We start from the raw sequence: 22,354 nt of genomic DNA, 5'->3' as shown, positions 1-22,354 counted from the left end.
ATGTGACTAACTAGAATGATCCAGGTTTTTAGTATTTTTTTTATTGCTACGTGGCATTAAGTTACCAGTAGGTGCAGTAGATTCTCAGAAAACAAACAAGACCCAGCATTCATGATATGCACGCTCTTAAAGGGATAGTTCACCCAGAAATGAAAATTATGTCATTAATGACTCACCCTCATGTCGTTCCAAACCCGTGAGACCTCCGTTCATCTTCGGAACACAGTATAAGATATTTTAGATTTAGTCCGAGAGCTTTCTGTTCCTCCATTGAGAATGTATGTATGGTATACTGTCCACGTCCAGAAAGGTAATAAAAACATCTTCAAAGTAGTCCATGTGACATCAGAGGGTCCGTGAGAATTTTTTGAAGCATCGAACATACATTTTGGTCCAAAAATATCTAAAACTACTACTTTATTCAGCATTGACTTCTCTCCCAGGTCTGTTACAAGCGCATTCACAACACTGCAGTTTAGTGATATCCGGTTCGCGAAAGAAACACTCGATGTAACCGGATCTTCTTGAACCAGTTCACCAAATCGAACTGAATCGTTTGAAACGGTTCGCGTCAACAATAAGCATTAATCCACAAATGACTTAAGCTGTTAACTTTTTTAACATGGCTGACACTCCCTCTGAGTTCAAATAAACCAATATCCCGGAGTAATTCATTTACTCAAACAGTACACTGACTGAACCGAGCCAGATAACGAATGAAACATTGACTCGTTCTCGAGTCAAGAACCGGTTGCATCGTTTTTTCGGATCACCGGTAGTGATGGGAAGTTCTGTTCTTTTTCCGCGAACCGGTTCTTTCGGACAGTTTGATTGAATAAAACCGGTTGCCGAAAACGGTTCACCAGTTCTTTTTGCGCTCGACGTAATGACTTCATTGGCGATGATTGCCCTTGATTCAAGCCTTCGGTTTACCCGCGCTCATAACATTAGCACAGAATCAGTTCAGAATCAATCACCAAAAGAACCAGTTCGGTTCAGACGCGCTGTGTGTCAGTCTGAATAACGCATGCGCAGTATCATCAGCTCCTCGGTTCTCGAACCGGACGCGTCCGACAGAAACGGTTCTTGACTCGAGAACGAGTCAATGTTTTGTTCGTTATCTGGCTCGGCTCGGTGTTCATCTTCAGTTCTCTCTTCACAGCAGTTCAGTCAGTGTACTGTTTGAGTAAATGAATTACTCCGGGATATTGGTTTATTTGAACACAGAGGGAGTGTCAGCCATGTTAAAAAAGTTAACAGCTTAAGTCATTTGTGGATTAATGCTTATTGTTGACGCAAATCCTTTCAACTGATTCAGTTCGATTTGGTGAACTGGTTCAAGAAGATCTGGTTACATCGAGTGATTCGTTCGCGAACCGGATATCACTAAACTGCAGTGTTGTGAACGCGCTCATAACAGACCCGGGAGAGAAGTCAATGCTGAATAAAGTCGTAGTTTTTTGATATTTTTCGGACCAAAATGTATTTTCGATGCTTCAAAAAATTCTAACGGACCCTCTGATGTCACATGGACTACTTTGAAGATGTTTTTATTACCTTTCTGGACGTGGACAGTATACTGTACATACATTCTCAATGGAGGAACAGAAAGCTCTCGGACTAAATCTAAAATATCTTAAACTGTGTTCTGAAGATGAACGGAGGTCTCACGGGTTTGGAACGACATGAGGGTGAGTCATTAATGACATAATTTTCATTTTTGGGTGAACTATCCCTTTAAGGCTGTGCAATTGGGCAATTAGTTGGAAGGGGTGTGTTCAAAAAAATAGCAGTGTGGCATTCAATCACTGAGGTAATCAATTTTGTGAAAAAACAGGTGTGAATCAGGTGGCCCCTATTTAAGGATGAAGCCAGCACTTGTTGAACATGCATTTGAAAGCCTGAGGAAAATGGGTCATTCAAGACATTGTTCAGAAGAACAGCGTACTTTGATTAAAAAGTTGATGGTGACAGAGACACTCAGTTGCATTGTGTGATCTGGCTGCTGTACAAATATGACTGAAACTTTTTTTTTTTTTTTTTTTTTCAGGTTCTGTGCCATTCACCAGAGTCCCAAGAAGAAGAGGACTGGTACAGTGTTCAGATGGGATCTCATCCTGGAGGGCATTTCCTGTGGTGTGCTCCAGGATTCCCTTCCTGGTTCACAAAGAAGACAGGAGAGGTAAAGTTATTCCATATCTACATGAGTTAGTGATATCAATGCTCAAATGTCCTATAGCTTCGTAACAATGACCAAAAGCTTCTGGTTGGTAACCTCTCTGTTTAATTGGTTAATAATGCTGGTGTTTTGGGACTTCCAGTGCTATCAGAGATCTTGGTATGATTTTCATTCTTTCTCTCACCTTTTATTTCTCACATTGACTAACTTATCAAATCAGCCCCCTTATACCTTCATAACATTGCTTGCCTTCATCCTACTCTAAATATACAATGTGTAGAAATTCTTGTACACACTGTATCACCTCTCTATGACTAGACTACTGAATCTCTCTTTACAGTAAACTTATCCAGATATTACAACATTAAATTGAAATTAACTAAACAATAATCTAAAATATACCTACAATCAATGGGAACAAGTTATTTTGTTCGGTTTATGTCAGTTTATTTGTAATCTTCCAGTTACATTGTTGCTTTTCCCAGCGAGGTAAAAGTTTGACTACTATTTTGATTCAAAGGAAATCAACACATGGAATTGAGTGACATAACTCAAAATCTGAGGGAATCTACTGTAACTACAGCAAAGACGATGATCAGGTATGGCCGCAGGAGTACAAATGCACTAAAGAAAATAAAATGCCTTAGGGTGAAGCATGAAGAGATGAAGAATGCAAGAAAAGTAGTCATGAAGGTAACAATCAGATGTAGCATTTTTTGGAACATTTTTTCTTGTCATACTCTTCAACAAACCACAAACTGGGTCTTACATTCGCATGACTTTTCAGTGGATGGCAAATAATTATTACATCATTACACTGACTACAATTGAATTGTCTTCCAGAATGAATGCACAGATGATTGTAGAAATCCCTCCTTTTTTTCTAAACCTCTGCACACGAAGGAAAATGGTAATTTCTTCTCAGGAGTTCACAAATGATGTTTCATGCTGCGTTGACGTGAAACTCTTCTCACATTGAAGACACTTGTAAGGTTTCTCTCCAGTGTGAACTCTCATGTGAATCTTGAGGCTTCCTTCTCTTGTGAAACTCTTTCCACAGTGATGGCACATGAAAGGCTTTCTCAGTTGTGAGTTATTACATGATCCTGAAGTTGATTCATGTCTGTAAAACTCTTCTCTGAGTGAATCTTCATGTGAGTAATAAGGTTTGCATTATATCTGAAACTCTGTCCACACTGATCACATGTGAATGGATTCTCTCCAGTGTGAATTCTAATGTGAGTCTTTAGGTTTGTTTTATTGGTGAAACTCTTCCCACACTGAGGACAGGTGAAAGGCTTCTCTCCAGTGTGAACTCTCATGTGGGTATCGAGGCGTTTTTTCTGTGTAAAGCTCTTTCCACACTGACATTCAAATGTCTTCTCTCCAGTGTGAATTCTCATGTGATTCTGGAGGTTTTCTTTTAGTCGGAAACTCTTTCCACATCGAGGGCAGGTGAAAGGACTCTCTCCAGTGTGAATTACCATGTGGGCATCAAAGGCTCTTTTCTGTGTAAAACACTTTCCACACTGAGAGCATGTGAATGGTTTCTTTTCGGTGTGATTAATCATGTGATTCTTAAGATATCTATTTAGTGTGAAACTCTTCCCACACAGTTTGCAGGTGCTTCTCTCCTGTGTGACTTCTCATGTGAACTATAAGTTGACTATTTTGTGTGAAACTCTTCCCACACTGACTACATGTGTAAGGTCTCTCTCCAGTGTGCATTATCATGTGAGTCTTGAGCTCTGCATTTAGTCTGAAACTCTTCCCACACAGTTTGCAGGTGTATGGTTTCTCTCCAGTATGAATTCTCGTGTGGACATTAAGTTGACTTTTCTGGGTAAAGCTCTTTTCACACAGTTTACAGGTGTAAGGTCTCTCTCCAGTGTGAATTTTCATGTGGTCATTAAGGTAATAGTTCCGTGTAAAACTCTTTTCACACTGAGTGCATGTGAACTGTTTCTTTTCAATGTGAATTTTCATGTGGACTTTAAGGCTTCTTTTTCGATTGAAAACTTGTCCACACTGTTGGCAGGTGTAAGGTCTCTCTCCAGCATGATTGCTCAAGTGGGAATCAAGATTTGTAGTTTGTGTTTTTTGAGCGTTTTTGGGTAAGGAGGTCTTTTCAGTCGGTGAGCAACCAATCGATTCTTCTTCCATTATGAAATCAGGCCGTTTCTCTTTTTGATCTTTCTCTTGAGTTTCATTCAGTTCTTGACTCTCCTCTTTCAGCGTCATCAGGTCTGAGGTGAAAAGAGACAAATACAAGTTAACACCAGTTTAATGGCACAAAGCAACAGATTTCAAAACATTTAGATTAGTGCTGTCAATCAATTAAAAAAAAAAAATAACTGTGAAAAAACAATTTCACAATGAATCTCCAAATTAATGTAAAACAACAAAGATTTTGAAATGTTAGCTTTAATGGCATCTTTTATCAAGTAGCCTATTTTTAATGAAGACCAGACTCAGTGATACAAATACATGATGAAAATGCAGACTTGAGCGGAGCGTGAGTGAATGCGATCATTCCTTCCCTCTTTACTAGTTTTAATCGTTCAATCAGTGTTTCAACCGGAGAAAGACATCAACAAACAGTGTGGAAATAAAATGTCACGTAGCATTTAATTTACCTCCACAAATCATCAGTGTCTACAGCTTGTTAGTTCAGCAGAGAAATTAAGTCTAGAGGAGCTTTTGTGAAATATTCCACCATATACTAGACTAAATATGTTGCTCTGTTATGAAACTATGACAGCCAGTGTGTGATTGAATATACAGGTGCAGCTCAAAAAAATTAGATTATCATGGAAAAGGTCTTTATTTTTAATTTTGTCATTTAATTAAAAAAAGCTTACTTTTTTTATATTCTAGATTCATTGCACATAAACTGAAATATATCAAGAGTTTTTTTGTTTTAATTCTGATGGTTACGACTTAACAGCTTGGGAAAATTAAAAATTCAGTATCTCAAAAAATTTGATTATTTTCTCAAAGATCAATCAAAAAAAGATTTATAAAACAGAAATGTGCAAGAGATCCAAACCAGGTTTAATTATGCACTCAATACTCGTTTGGGGCTCCTTTTGCACGAATTACTGCTTCAAAAACTCATGTATTAAATAAATTCAATGCACACAGACTGAAGTAGTTTAAGTCTTTGGTTCTTTTAATTGTGATGATTTTGGCTCACATTTAACAAAAACCCACCAATTCACTATCTCAACAAATTAGATTACTTCATAAGACTAATAAAAAAGTTTTTTTTATTGAATTGTTGGCCTTCTTGAAAGTATGTTCATTTACTGTACATGTACTCAATACTTGGTTGGGGCTCCTCCTTTTGTATGAATTACTGCTTCAATGCGGTGTGGCATGGAGGCGATCAGCCTGTGGCACTGCTAAGGCGTTATTGAAGCCCAGGTTGCTTTGATAGCGGCCTTCAGCTCCTCTGTATTGTTTGTCAGATGTTACTTATCTTCCTCTTCACAATACCCCATAGATTCTCCGTGAGGTTCAGGTCAAGTGAGTTGTCTGGCCAATCAAACACAGTAATATCATGGTCAGCAAACCACTTGGAAGTGGTTTTGTCACTGTGGGCAGGTGCTAAAGTCCTGCTGCAAAATGAAATCAGCATCTCTATAAAGCTTGTCAGCAGATGGAAGCATAAAGTGCTCCAAAATCTCCTGGTAGATGGCTGCATTGACTTTGGACTTGATAAAACACAATGGACCAACACCAGTAGACGTCACGGCACCCAAATCTTTTCTGACTTCAGAAACTTCACATTGGACTTCAAGCAGCTTGGATTCTGTGCCTCTTCAGTCTTCCTCCAGACCTTGATTTCCAAATGAAATGCTAAATTTACTTTCATCTGAAAAGAAGACTGTGGACCACTGAGCAACAGTCCAGTTCTTTTTCTTTTTACCCCAGGTGAGATGCTTCTGATGTTTTTTCTGGTTCAGGAGTGGCTTGGTTCTAGGAATGTGAAACCTGTAGCTCTTTTCCTGAAGACGTCTGAGCGTGTGACTCTTGATGTGCTGACTCCGGCTTCAGTCCACTCCTTGTGAAGCTCTCCCAAGTTCTTGAATCGGCTTTTTCCTGACAATCTTCTCAAGGCTGTGGTCATCCCTGTTTCTTGTGCACCTTTTCCTACCACACTTTTTCCTTCCTGTCAACTTTCTTTGAATATATTTTGATACAGCACTCTGTGAACAGCCAGCCCTTTCAGTAATGACCTTTTTTTTTAGATGCACCTGTATAAGCAATAAACAGCATCATAAATGAGCTCGTCTCAGTCTCTCTGTAAAAATCCTCCTGTTCCTAGAAGTCCACTGAGAGTTTGTTCCTCACATTTCTGTTGTGTGTCTTAATGTGAAGAAGATCCCACTCGTGTGCTGCTACATGAGTTCAGGAGAAGAAACACTCATCCTACATCAACTTCTGATGATTTACTGCTGCTGAGGATGACAGAAGATGTGAAAGTCACTACAGAGGCTTTCTTTAGTGCGACGATTAGGTGTTTGATATCAACTGTTTGTGTCGCTCAAAAACATCAGTTTGATTTTATTATGCAGCAGTTCATTATGAAGTTACTGGTCATTGACTGTATTATTTGCTCACCAAAGAGCTTTAAATAAAAAAAAAGATAAACAGCATACAGTGACTCAAACAGGAGAAATTTATTATTATTTTATAAGTAGGCTGGTTTTTCTGAAATATTACTATTTATTGTTTGTTTTAATGATCATTTACTGCTATTTACATTCAGATATGTTAATATATTAGTATGGCACTTTTGTTGATTGCAGGAAAATCACTCACAAATAAAACAAATGTCAAGTTAAAAACTGAAGTGTCATTTTTTGCTTCAAGCAAACACTGGGTTTAATGTTACATAAAATAAGTTTTTTCTGTAGAGCTGGGGTCTCATTTATAAACGTTGCGTACACACAAAATAGTCATAGAAATTGGGTACGCAATTTTGTACGCACATATCGGGATTTATAAAAAATAAACTTGTCGTAAATATGTACGCACCTTACGGACATTCTAGACCATGCGTACAAACTCTTTCTCCTACGTGAGAAAAGTAATGAAGCAAGCAACGATTTTAAATACTGTTTTTATTTCAATATACACATTTACATTAAATATTCCACTCTCATTAATGGAGATAAGCACTTTAAATACATAAAGCCATTACGCAGAAGTTAAACAAAAATGCGTTTGATCACTTTTCCTGTGGTTTGCTGTTTTAATGACAGCGAGGAGTGATATAGGTACAGAATAATTCATCTTTAAGCTAAACTGCAGATCTCATGCTATGCAAAAATATTTTAGTGAGAACAATGATCAATGATGCGCACTTACTTCGATATTATGGCGGACACTGCTGGATTCAGTGGTCGAACAGTCTATATCGTCTGGTTTGAATACGTCCAATGATAATATCTTACTGTATAACCGCAGCTGCACGGAGGTGTTAATGCTGTGTGAAGGCATCTCCACAACATTATGAAAAATACCACTGTATTTGAAGGATACAACTTGAAGAAAATAGTAATTTGCATGTTTTCTTTTTAAAATAGGCTACTTTGTCAGTGAGCCGCGAGTAAGACAATTCTATTTACACTGCAATAAATATAGGCTAAAAATAACAAATAAATGTAATCAATTTAATTTGATATTAATTGTTTAAAACAATTGAAATACTATTCGTTCAGTGGAAAGCAATGAAACAAACTATATTCTAAAATATTTATCCGAGATCTATTTTAAACAGTTTTGTTTTTAGGGATTTTTATTTTTATATATTCATGCTAAAAAATAACAAGGATACTGGATTATTTTTATCAATAAAAATTGTGTATGGCACAAATAGCATTTATGGTCCATATCTCATATTTCCTTAATGTCTTGAACCTTTAACGGTATTAATATGGTGTCACGTGAATGGGAATATGCATGGAAATGATATGCAGATGAGGTTATTCATAGTAAAACTAGGCGTTGTAAGCTCCATATATGGTGATTTCGGGGAGGAGTCAGGGTGGAGATGCACTTACGCAAAATCTTCCCCTGGCTGAGATTTATAAAGGGATTTTTGTGCAGGTTCTGGCAAAATCTAGCTTTTGTGCCTACGTACACTTTTAGGATGAAATCTACAGAGAGTTTTATAAATGAGACCCCTGGACATTTTAATCAGGATCAAATGAGTGAGTTCAGCTTTGAGAATGAAAACAAACCGGTTTGTTCCTCAGTATCTTCATGTTTGACTCTGAATGTTTCTTCAATCTTCATGTCTTCACTCTCCTCTTTAATAAACTCCATCTTTGTTTGTTCCTCAGTTTCTTCATGTTTGACTCTGAATGTTTCTTCAATCTTCATGTCTTCACTCTCCTCTTTAATAAACTCCATCTTTGTTTGTTCCTCAGTTTCTTCATGTTTGACTCTGAATGTTTCTTCAATCTTCATGTGTTCACTCTCCTCTTTAATAAACGCCATCTTTATAACAGTGTGTCACATGGATCTCAACCGCTTCAGGAGTTTTTCTGTGTGTTTGGACACTGTCCTGTTTAAGATTAAGAATAATTAGCTGAAAAAAAAATAAATGCAAATTAAATCTCTGGGTGCGTCTCAATCTGCTCCCTAGTTCAGTAGTCAGTGCACTGGCGAGGGAGTCAGTCAGAGAGATAGTTAATGGACTTACATTACCTACACAAACACAAAAAAAAACTAGCACTTAAATAATAAAGGGACACAAATGATATAGCAGGTTCATATTTGTATTAAGATTTGTTATTTAGTAGTTGCTGATTTGTAGATTATATTTAATAGATTCCACTTTCATGAAAACAGTTGCAGTTGTTTTGTGTAAGTTACACGTGTTAGTTTTTCTCGTTGCATTACACTGTTTTGATTCAAAACAGTGAATCATTTGATTCAGTTGATTCGGAGTTTCGAAAAGATCCGTTCCTCCATCACTAACGTTACTAGACAGTGACAGAACTCGTTTAAGATAAGATGACCCACTACAGGTCCTTCTCAAAAAATTAGCATATTGTGAAAAGTTCATTATTTTCCATAATGTAATGATAAAAATTAGATTCATTGCACACCAACTGAAATATTTCAGGTCTTTTATTGTTTTAATACTGATGATTTTGGCATACAGCTCATAAAAACCCAAAATTCCTATCTCAAAAAATTAGCATATTTCATCCGACTAATAAAAGAAAAGTGTTTTTAATACAAAAAAAATGTCAACCTTCAAATAATTATGTTCAGTTATGCACTCAATACTTGGTCAGGAATCCTTTTGCAGAAATGACTGCTTCAATGCGGCGTGGCATGGAGGCAATCAGCCTGTGGCACTGCTGAGGTGTTATGGAGGCCCAGGATGCTTCGATAGCGGCCTTAAGCTCATCCAGAGTGTTGGGTCTTGCGTCTCTCAACTTTCTCTTCACAATATCCCACAGATTCTCTATGGGGTTCAGGTCAGGAGAGTTGGCAGGCCAATTGAGCACAGTAATACCATGGTCAGTAAACCATTTACCGGTGGTTTTGGCACTGTGAGCAGGTGCCAGGTTGTGCTTAAAAACGAAATCTTCATCTCCATAAAGCTTTTCAGCAGATAGAAGCATGAAGTGCTCCAAAATCTCCTGATAGCTAGCTGCATTGACCCTGCCCTTGATAAAACACAGTGGACCAACACCAGCAGCTGACATGGCACCCCAGACCATCACTCACTGTGGGTACTTGACACTGGACTTCAGGCATTTTGGCATTTCCTTCTCCCCAGTCTTCCTCCAGACTCTGGCACCTTGATTTCCGAATGACATGCAAAATTTGCTTTCATCCGAAATCCGAAGAACTTTGGACCACTGAGCAACAGTCCAGTGCTGCTTCTCTGTAGCCCAGGTCAGGCGCTTCTGCCACTGTTTCTGGTTCAAAAGCACACGCCTGTGCACGGTGGCTCTGGATGTTTCTACTCCAGACTCAGTCCACTGCTTTCGCAGGTCCCCCAAGGTCTGGAATCGGTCCTTCTCCACAATCTTCCTCAGGGTCCGGTCACCTCTTCTCGTGCAGCATTTTTTGCCACACTTTTTCCTTCCCACAGACTTCCCACTGAGGTGCCTTGATACAGCACTCTGGGAACAGCCTATTCGTTCAGAAATTTCTTTCTGTGTCTTACCCTCTCGCTTGAGGGTGTCAATGATGGCCTTCTGGACAGCAGTCAGGTCGGCAGTCTTACCCATGATTGCGGTTTTGAGTAATGAACCAGGCTGGGAGTTTTTTAAAAGCCTCAGGAATCTTTTGCAGGTGTTTAGAGTTAATTAGTTGATTCAGATGATTAGGTTAATATCTTGTTTAGAGAACCTTTTCATGATATGCTAATTTTTTGAGATAGGAATTTTGGTTTTTCATGAGCTGTATGCCAAAATCATCAGTATTAAAACAATAAAAGACCTGAAATATTTCAGTTGGTGTGCAGTGAATCTAAAATATATGAAAGTTTAATTTTTATCATTACATTATGGAAAATAATGAACTTTTATCACAATATGCTAATTTTTTTGAGAAGGACCTGTAATTAATCCATTCAAACACCCATGAAATCTTATTCCTGAATGTCAACGATTCACATTGCGCTGCTCATGCTCCACTGATGGTTATGATGTGAAACAGGTGTTAAAGTAATAAAAAAGAAATCTGCATACATGCTGCTGTTGATCCAGAAAGAGCAACACAAACAGTTTTTTCAACCACATAATGATCATTGCTTCTGTGTTACATACATTTAAAAACAGAAATACTAGGATAAAAGTTTATAGTTTGGGTATAAACACTAATTTTTATCGCTAATGTAGACAATAAAAGAATCACTTGTATTGTAACACTTATCCTCTTCTGCCAGGAGGTGGTGACAACTGCAGGTTAAAAAAGTATTTATCATTGAATCATCTATTCAGGACATGCACATGCATTTTTTGTTTTACAGTTGATTAAAATACTATTTTTCCCTATATATTAAGGATTTAAAAAAAAAAAGTCTTGTCTCGTCTCATCTCGTGAGATAAGTGTCTCATCACATCCCTACAATATTAAGGTATCATGGTTATATTTACAAAGACTGTTCTTTAGATTATGTAGTATGGTTTTATGTAAGTATTTTCAAATCTGTCATTTGATAACCATTCTCGATAAGGCAGGATGACCATCTAGGAAGTAGTCCAGGATAGAGGAGATTTTGATTATTAATATACTCTGCATTGTTAGACTATCATAATCTTCCTTGACAACACTTAAAATGTGTGGCAAAGAGATCTGGGGTGTAATTTCAATGAAGAACAGTGGGGGCTGTATGTCAGAATATTTTCCCCTCATTTTCTTGTAACAAAATAGCTGAACAGAACTATAAATGTATGCATAGGATTTACCTTACCCCCCCTTTGAGAAAAATGTATCATCCAAATGTCACAGATGTAAAACCTACATAGGATCAGTGATGCATATCTTTTAGGAATGTAGAAAACTGAAATATTTCTGGAAAGCAATACAGAATTTCACAGCCAAGGTTTTTTCAAACTTCATTGGACAATACACCAGCACAATATCTTTTTGTTTTAGTATTGGACATGACATTTGACCCTATATCTGTAAAGAGGCTTGGCATATTATCATACTTGGCAAAAAAAAAAGTTTTCTCAACTGGAACCAACCAATGCCTCCAACATTTGATCTTTGTAAACAACTTTTAAATGAAACATTACGATTGGAAGAGTACACTTACAACTTAAATAACAAGGCCAGTACTTTTTGAAAAATATGGATGCCTTTTATAGACCTAACGTTTTGGCCACCACAGATATGCATTACAAAATGTATGACTATTTATAACTACAGGACATTGATGTTATTACTTTTTCCTTCCTTCTATGCATCAGTGCTGTATTTTCCATCAGTTTGTTATATTTAAATACCGTTGATCTTTTTATTTAATGTATTTGACGTTTGTTGTTTCTACTGTTAGTTTTTTGTTCTATTACTTTTTCTCCTATGCATAATAAAATGAATAAACAATTAAAAAAATACAGTAAATCACAAAAATGACTTTAGCTGGGTTTACAGTCATATTTCATCAACATGTCTTTTTACCTTGAATAGAATCCAATAACCCATTTCATTGATAACACAATGCAAAACCATACTCATTCAGTAACTCAGTTGGCAGAATATGGTTTGCTGACAAATGTTGAAGGTGTGACCAAAAAAAAGTGAACCAGCATTATTTACTTTAGTATTATCAGTATTTATTTTTCTCAACTTTATTTATAGGCAAAGGCATCCCCAATCTGCTGGCAAGAGATGGCTGCAAAACAAGGATTTTAGCAGAATTTCTGCCAAGGGCATCAGAATCTGCTGAGCTGTACCGTCAGGAAATGGGACAGAGATTGACCACTCCATCATCGTTTGGTATTGACCCATTCCAGTCTGAGGAGCATAAAATTAGGGCAGAGACAGAATTTAATTTCCTTTATTTTGACCTTGGAGATGTACTGAACTGTACTGTAAATGAGCATTACCACCCATTCCAGGACTGTTTAACTGAGCTAATTAACATCACAAGAAGATGTGCATAGATGTCACCAGAAGATGTGCAAGAGTTGCTTTATTTTGTTGTAATTGTAATAATGAACACAACATCAATAAGTTGTGTCATTGTACATTAATCATTTTGCCTACGGTAGCATAGAGTGTATTAAATATTACAAGAACAGTAGTTACAGTAAGTATAATAGTGAAATTGGATAAAATTCTGGTAGCAAATGATCATTTAAGTCAATGATTTGTATTGGTCAGTTTAAAGCAAAACAAACTGGTACTGACAAAATAGTCTAATAAATTAAATGTAAATGAACTACAACTTTATTTTTTTTTTTTACTCAGTATGCCACTGCATGCAAACAGAACATGTTTAAAACATTAACGTCTTTAACGTTTCACAAACAGATGGCCATGGTTTGAAAAAGATGGTGTTTACATGGCCTGGAACAATCAGTTTACATTGCATTGTTAAATGTGTAAACTGCATATTGGTATGCATTAAAGTATTACATATTACTGACAACAACTATTACAAAACAGTTAACAAACCTATTACAATGAAATATTAAAATCTTTCAGTTTGCATATTGTATTTTTTAGTGTAAACTACATATTTGCATTAACGTGTTACATGCAAACATTGACTTCACATCAAGAATGCTGAGAAAAACTATTACAAAACAGTCAACAGACCTGATGAATAAAAACATTACAACGAATTGTTTAAACATTCAAAATGCAAATCAGATTAGAAATGGTATTAAAAAACAAAACATGGTAATAGACACATGGCAAATAAACACTTTTTATATTGTATTAAAAATGTCCATATTGCCATATGTTTTATCCTTCAGAATGCTACACTAACCGTTGCAACCTCAGGCCGAGCTGTACTGCTCATCTAAGGCCTTAATAACATTTTAAACTTCAGAGAGGCCAGCAACAACCACAATTGATTCTCTTGAAATGGCAGACCTGCATTTTACACATGCTTGACCTTGATTATCTTGTAATTGCAGAACTGTGTTTTCAGCCAATTAGACTGCGACAGCAGCGTGCCAATACGGGACTGTCCATCACTCCTGTAACAAACACAGATAAAAATAACAAATTTATTACACAGGCAATAAATAAAAATAAAAACTTTACACAGCTTTTATGATACTGATAGCTACTCCATAAATATTCTCCATAAATAGCTACAGTCGTGGTCAAAAGTTTTGAGAATTACATAAATATTGGAAATTGGAAAAGTTGCTGCTTAAGTTTTTATAATAGCAATTTGCATATACTCCAGAATGTTATGAAGAGTGATCAGATGAATTGCATAGTCCTTCTTTGCCATGAAAATTAACTTAATCCCAAAAAAACCTTTCCACTGCATTTCATTGCTGTCATTAAAGGACCTGCTGAGGTCATTTCAGAAATCATCTTGTTAACTCAGGTGAGAATGTTGACGAGCACAAGGCTGGAGATCATTATGTCAGGCTGATTGGGTTAGAATGGCAGACTTGACATGTTAAAAGGAGGGTGATGCTTGAAATCATTGTTCTTCCATTGTTAACTATGGTGACCTGCAAAGAAACTCGTGCAGCCATCATTGCGTTGCATAAAAATGGCTTCACAGGCAAGGATATTGCACCTAAATCAACAATTTATAGGTTCATCAAGAACTTCAAGGAAAGAGGTTCAATTCTTGTAAAGAAGGCTTCAGGGCGTCCAAGAAAGTCCAGCAAGCGCCAGGATTGTCTCCTAAAGAGGATTCAGCTGCAGGATCGGAGTGCCACCACTGCAGAGCTTGCTCAGGAATGGCAGCAGGCAGGTGTGAGCGCATCTGCACGCACAGTGAGGCCAAGACTTTTGGAAGATGGCCTGGTGTCAAGAAGGGCAGCAAAGAAGCCACTTCTCTCCAAAAAAAACATCAGGGACAGATTGATCTTCTGCAGAAAGTATAGTGAATGGACTGCTGAGGACTGGGGCAAAGTCATATTCTCCGATGAAGCCCCTTTCCGATTGTTTGGGGCATCTGGAAAAAGGCTTGTCCGGAGAAGAAAAGGTGAGCGCTACCATCAGTCCTGTGTCATGCCAACAGTAAAGCATCCTGACACCATTCATGTGTGGGGTTGCTTCTCATCCAAGGGAGTGGGCTCACTCACAATTCTGCCCAAAAACACAGCCATGAATAAAGAATGGTACCAAAACACCCTCCAACAGCAACTTCTTCCAACAACCCAACAACAGTTTGGTGAAGAACAAGGCATTTTCCAGCATGATGGAGCACCGTGCCATAAGGCAAAAGTGATAACTGAGTGGTTCGGGGACCAGAATGTTGAAATTTTGGGTCATTGGCCTGGAAACTCCCCAGATCTTAATCCCATTGAGAACTTGTGGTCAATCCTCAAGAGGCGGGTGGACAAACAAAAACCCACTAATTCTGACAAACTCCAAGAAGTTATTATGAAAGAATGGGTTGCTATCAGTCAGGATTTGGCCCAGAAGTTGATTGAGAGCATGCCCAGTCGAATTGCAGAGGTCCTGAAAAAGAAGGGCCAACACTGCAAATACTGACTCTTTGCATGAATGTCATGTAATTGTCGATAAAAGCCTTTGAAACATATGAAGTGCTTGTAATTATATTGCAGTACATCACAGAAACAACTGAAACAAAGATCTAAAAGCAGTTTAGCAGCAAGCTTTTTGAAAACTAATATTTATGTAATTCTCAAAACTTTTGGCCACGACTGTATGCTAAATATCAGATTGATTATCCAGGTAACAAACACCAGGCATTTTAATACCTCCGATATCATACCACATATTCTCACCCTCTCATTTATTCAAGTATGCAAAGTACCTTATACACAACAAAATAAATCTGCATCGGTGCCCTGATCACGCTTTTGGGGTTTATTTAGCTCAAATGACCAGCAGACTGCATTATATAGATTAAAGGGAACCCTGGGTATTAGGACTTGTGTGCTACATGATGTCTCTTACTGAAATATGTAGTAGAAAACATGAAAGATCTACAGTATAAAAATAATAATAATAATCCACATTGTTTTAACCACTGAATGTCATTATTTTTGGAACACTGTGTCGATGACAAATGGTTGCACTAGTGAGCTACTGGTGCCTAGATGTCTGTGATTGGCATTACCTGTAGCCATTTTTAATCAGAGCATGACTCGGAAAATAAAATACTGATACAATGTCAACAAAACAATGGGAAGATGCCTATGAATGAATAAAACTTCCTAAAAACCTGTTAGCTCTGATGCTGAAGCTCTGATGCCGTTGACCACAGCTACTGAAAGCAATAGGGTCTAACTGCAGACATGCACTTGAATTTTCAGGCTTGAACTCTTAGACACCTACACTTCCACAAGTGATGTCACTTGCGGTCTGTTTTATTTTTATTTGATTGCATTTATTATTTTTTAATTGAATTTCTCATTTCACAACAATAGCCAGTCGGTGAAGACAAGAAAAAAAGAAACGAAATTACAATAACCAAGTTTCCATCCAGTTTTTTGCAATATTTTGTTATCGACAAAGAATATGCATATAAAAAACTTTAATTTGCGGTTTCCATCTAACTGGCTTTTTAATTGTTGCACAAGTTTTTTTTTCCCCGTGCATTGTAAAAAAAGTTGCCCTTGAGCCGTTTCCATTCATAATTTCACATATTGTGCAAATTACATAGGCTAGTAGACGGTTCCACTTCATCCATTTCAAACAAAACAAAAAAAATTTTTTGTACCTAGTTAGGCCTAGGCTATAGACTTATTTAGATACTTGCAAGCAATATTCATGAACATCCAGTTGTATTATTTTTTTCCGATTAACCTTTATTTAAAAAAACAAAAACACCAGTGGTCAGTGTTTACCTTAGTTGGGCTCTTGAGCCTGACAAGCAAAGAGCAAAAGTCATCCAGTGGTGATGATCATGTTTGACCTAATCATTGTGTAGTGACCTGAATAACTGAGTTTTCTTTGTTGGTTATATAAATACCACTTCGTAAAGTTCGTTTTGAAGATGGTGCCTCACTGACCTCAGCGTCTATTGTTGAGAGTGATTTTTTAGGAGGACAGTCCAGCGACACCGACAGCCTCCAAAGTGCCACACGTCCATGCCTAAGAAGACGCGCCGAGGTCGACGAGGCAGTAAGACCAGACAGCAAATCCACATCAATGGTGAGGAAGCAGAGCCGGAAAAAGACAACTTAATCTTCAACCTTACAGGCAACACCCTACACCCAGATGAAGTAAGCCTTTTAAATAAGGGTTTGAGTTTTGTCCCTAGTAAACCTGCTGATTCCTTTGTCACCAAAATAGAACTGTTTAAATTTTTTCGCAATCTGAGACTGAAAACCTATTATAAGGACACTACAACTACCTCTTCTCAGATTTACAACAAACAGGAGCGAGGTAAATTTAAACCTACAAGTACTTTTTGCCCTCCCATCGTTAACCCCTCATTGGATACTTTTTGTAGACTTGTTTAACGTGATGTTGAGCAGCTTTTTAGCAATCCTCATCCTCACAATGGCATGAATAATTTGACACTTTCTGAAAGACAGGCCCTTGACAAACTTTGCAAAGATAAAAATATTGTGTGGTAAAGCCAGCTGATAAGGGAGGTGGTCTAGTAATTATGCCTAAAACCCTGTACGATCAGGAGGTTCTAAGACAATTACAAGACCTGTCTTATTATAGAGCTTTGCCCACTGATCCTACCAGTAGATTTCAAAAGGAAATAGAACTACTCCTACAGCAAGCTCACTTCTCTTCTCTTATCTCTGAACGAGAATTTCAATATTTGTTAAATCGTACCCCAACTAGACCAGCCTTCTATATTTTGCCTAAGGTTCATAAAAATTTATCTAATCCACCAGGTCGTCCAATTGTTGCAGGTAATAATAGTCTTACTGAACCTCTTTCTAATTTTGTAGACTTCATTCTTAGACCTTTGGTTACTTTGCTCCCTAGCTATCTCAAAGACACATCTGACTTTCTTAAATGTCTGTCTCAAATTAGTCATCTAGGTCAGGATGTTTTGCTTGCGACTATGGATGTAACCTCTTTATATACAAACATTCCTCATACTGATGGTTTGACTGCCTTGAAGCATTTTCTTGATCTTCGGACTAATGATGATGGTTTACCTACTAAATTCATTGTAGATATGTCTGAATTAGTGCTCACTAAAAATTATTTCTTGTTTGAACATCAAAATTTCCTTCAGATCAGTGGCACAGCCATGGGTGCCACTATGGCCCCAGACTATGCCAATCTATATCTTGGTTTTTTGGAAGAACAGTATGTGTTCAATAACAATCCTTTTTTGGAGAAGATAATATTGTTCAAGAGATACATTGACGACTGTTTTGTGATTTTTCATGGTTCATTACCTGAATTTGACCTGTTTGTCTTATACATGAATTGCTTAAGATCTTCTATTAAGTACACCTATACAGCGAGTGCTACTAGTGTGAACTTTTTATAGACACCTGTATTTCTGTTATTGATGGACATATTGTTTCTTCTTTATATAGGAAAGAAACAGAGAAAAATAGCTTACTTCATGCCACGAGTGCTCACTCAACATCCCTGAAACGTGGTCTGCCTTTCAGTCAGTTCACCAGATTGCATCATATCTGCTCTGACAAAAATGACTTTGAGGTAAAAGCAAGACTTTTATATAGAGATTTTAACTCTAGGGGATATCCCAACAATTGGCTTGATACTGCACTAAACAAAGTACGTGCCTCTGGTACACACTCGTCTAACTTGGTCTCCAAACAAAATGAGAACCGTTGCATTCTAAAACTGACCCATAGTCCTTTGAGCAGAGAAATTAGAAACATCGTTAATTCTCATTGGCATATAATTAAAAGTGACTATCAACAGAATGGACTTTTTCACAATTTACCTCTTTGTGTCTTTTCTAGAAGCTCAAACCTTAGAGATAGGCTGGTCCATGCTGATATTGCCACGCCTCCTTCTGGTACTCTTTCTAATGCCCAGGGTAATTTTCCATGCAAAAGTTGCACTTCCTGTATACATTAACGAGCTAAATGACTTTTATGCTCGCTTCAACAGCGACAGCAAGGAGATGGCCACCAAAACCACACACTCAGCAGACCACCAACCTCTCAAACTCACCTCCACAGATGTCCACACTGCATTGAGCCGGATCAACGCACACAAGGCTGCCGGCCCAGACGGCATTCCTGGTCGTGTGCTTAGGGCATGTGCAGAGCAGCTTACAGGGGTCTTCACAGACATTTTCAACCTCTCCCTCACCCAAGCAACTGTGCCAACATGTTTTAAGTCCACATCCATTGTGCCAGTGCCAAAACACTCCTCCCCGATGTGCTTAAATGACTACCGCCCTGTAGCACTCACACCCATCATTATGAAGTGCTTTGAGCGATTAGTCCTAGCACACCTCAAAGACTGCCTCCCACCCACACTGGACCCACATCAATTTGCCTACCGGAGAAACAGGAGCACAGAGGATGCAGTATGCACAGTGCTGCACTCTGCACTCACACACCTGGACAATAACAACACATATGTACGGATGTTGTTTGTTGACTTCAGTTCAGCATTTAACACTGTCATTCCCTCCAAGCTGACCACAAAACTTGGAGACCTGGACATTTACACCTCCCTCTGCAACTGGATCATGGACTTTCTGACCAACAGGCCTCAGCATGTTAGGTCAGGCCACACCTGCTCCTCCACCATCACACTTAACACCGGCGTACCACAGGGCTGTGTGCTGAGCCCATTCCTTTACTCCCTTTTCACCCACGACTGCAAGCCTGTGCATGGATCCAACTCCATTATTAAGTTTGCAGACGACACCACGGTGATTGGCCTCATCAGTGACAACGATGAGACTGCCTACAGGGAAGAGGTTCAGCACCTGGCCACATGGTGCGCTGACAATAACCTGCTCCTTAACACCAGTAAAACAAAGGAGCTCATTGTGGACTTCAGGGAAGAAGAAAGGAAGCAGGCATGACCCCATCCACATTAACGGGATGGTTGTTGAACGTGTCTCCAGCTTCAAGTTCCTGGGAACCACCATCTCGGAGGACCTGTCCCTGGACCACAAACACCTCCAGCCTGGTCAAGAAGGCTCACCAACGCCTCTTCTTCCTCAGAACACTGAAGAAGAACCAGCTGTCTTCAGCCATAGTGGTGAACTTTTACCGGTGTGCGATCGAGAGCATCCTGACCAGCTGCATCACAGTCTGGTATGGGAACTGCACGGTGGCTGACCGCAAAGCACTGCAGAGGGTGGTGAAAACTGCCCAAAGCATCACAGGGACACCACTTCCTGCTATTGAGGACATCCAGAGGAAACGCTGTCTACGTCGAGCTCTCAGCATTCTCAAGGACTCCTCTCACCCTGACCATGGACTGTTTAACCTCCTGCCCTCCGGGTGGCGCTTCAGGAGCCTCCGGACAAGGACCAGCAGATCCAGGAACAGCTTTTTCCCTACAGCTGTCTCCTTACTGAACTCTGCCCTCTGACACACCCCCCACACCATACACACAGACTCCTCCCCCACTTCATCACTACATCTGACTGATTTATTTATTTATTTATTTACAACAAGCAAAAACAGCAGCAAACTTGCTATTACTTGCACTACTGTCTGTTCATCCAGGAACACTGAATAACCCATTTGCACACTGAAATATTTTCTATGCACTTTACTTTCCATTGCAATAGTGTAAATTGTTCATATGTTCATAGTTCTGCCTATAGTGTACATACACTTCACATATTTCATCTGTATAATATGTTCATAGTACACCTATCTGTATATCATGCTGATAGTATTTAAAATCTGTAAATTTTGTCCATAATACTTATCTGTATAGTTATTGTACATATTGTAGACCTTGTATATTCTGTACTTACTGCTTATTGCACTTCTGGTTAGATGCTAACTGCATTTCGTTGCCTTGTACCTTACATGTGCAGTGACAATAAAGTTGAATCTAATCTAATCTAATTACCTTAAACTCCAATCTTTCACACATCCGCACACACGTAAGATATATAAAATCAAGCAATTGATTACATGTAAATCTACTCACGTGGTGTACATTTTGATCTGCCCCTGCCCATTATTGTATGTAGGCAAAACTATCAGGGCTTTACGAACGAGAATTTTGGAACATTTGAGTGCAATCAGGAGATGTGATGCAACTTCGTCTGTTTCCCAACATTTTCAACTAGCTAAGCATGCAATTTCTGACCTGAAATTTCTGGGCATTGAAAGAGTTTTGCCTAAAAGAAGAGGTGGTGATGTTGATAAAAAACTGCTACAGAGAGAATCTTTTTGGATTTTTGAACTTAACAGCCTTTTCCCGAAAGGGATGAATGAAGAGATAAACTATTCATGTTTTCTGTAAATGCTTTTATTCTTTTCTAGAGATGAATATTGTTAACTTTTCTATTAAAAGAATTGTGTTTTTACTTGTTCTCTGGGCCAGGGCTGAAGCCCCTCCCTTTGCACCTGTTACTTGTTTTCTGATTATCTATCGGGTATTAATTGATTGCATGTCTGTTGTTGATTCATTATGAGCATTGAGAATAGCTGGATGGCTGAAACGTCTGCTCTTGCTCTAATTAAATGACTGATTCTTTTTGTTAAAGACTTTGTCTAGTTTTTCAGAGTGCGAACCATCTACAGTCTCTTCAACATTTTACTGGTTTTCACGCACCTGGACTTACAACTAGCCTTCATCTGAGCGCAACAATATTCCCTTGTCCTATATAAATACTGTGGACAAAAGTTCTGACATTTTCAGTATGTTTTTTTTTTTTTTTTTAATCAAACACAAATCCTTCCAAAATTAATAGAAAATGCAGAATTGTTCACGGTGGAATCACAAGGCTATTGTAATCAATAAAGGCAATATAACTATGAGACTAGACTGAATGATTTCAGTTGGTGACTCAGGACAAATAATGAATGTTAAAACAATCATCACCACCTGATGACTTTTGCAAAAGTCTAGCTGCTATAATTAAGTAAAAAAAATAAATAAATATGTTATATAAAAACAATAATAAATATCAAGGTTCAAGAGCCCAACTAAAGTAAACACTGACTGCTATAATGGTGACTTAAAAATGTTGATTTTCTACTTTGGTGATGAAAATTGCAGGACCCTTCGTTTTTTTTTTTTTTTTTTTTTTTGTCTTTGCCACCTGGCTACAGAAGCATTTACCATCTAGTCTAACGCCACCTGGAATCGTGTGAAATCTGTGCAATGAAACAGCAGATCCACAATGTGGATTTTTTTTTTAAATAATGAAAATCATTCATGGGTTTTTTACTATATAATTCAGTAAGAGAGAATTCAGATAAAAATAAATAAAAAAATTGTGTGAAATTCAGAATGATACCATCATTGATGAGCTGGGGCAAACTTCAGAATGAATTTGTTCCAATACTCCAGCCCACAACACAGACCTTTAATTCCAGGGGTATCGATAAGCAAATTTCCTTGACTATCAGTCAAGAC

The 22,354-nt window shown here is 38.1% G+C and overlaps 1 pseudogene; it reads right to left on the bottom strand.

The window, feature by feature from the left end:
- Window positions 1–2,609: 2,609 nt before the first annotated feature.
- Window positions 2,610–4,724, bottom strand: LOC109076303 (annotated as a pseudogene).
- Between the last annotated feature and the right edge of the window lie 17,630 nt (window positions 4,725–22,354).

Source organism: Cyprinus carpio, chromosome B4 (assembly GCF_018340385.1).
Source record: "Cyprinus carpio isolate SPL01 chromosome B4, ASM1834038v1, whole genome shotgun sequence".
In the NCBI taxonomy this organism is placed as follows: domain Eukaryota; kingdom Metazoa; phylum Chordata; class Actinopteri; order Cypriniformes; family Cyprinidae; genus Cyprinus; species Cyprinus carpio.
Note: the sequence above shows the minus strand (reverse complement) of the source record. Positions and strands in the feature narration are given on the sequence as shown.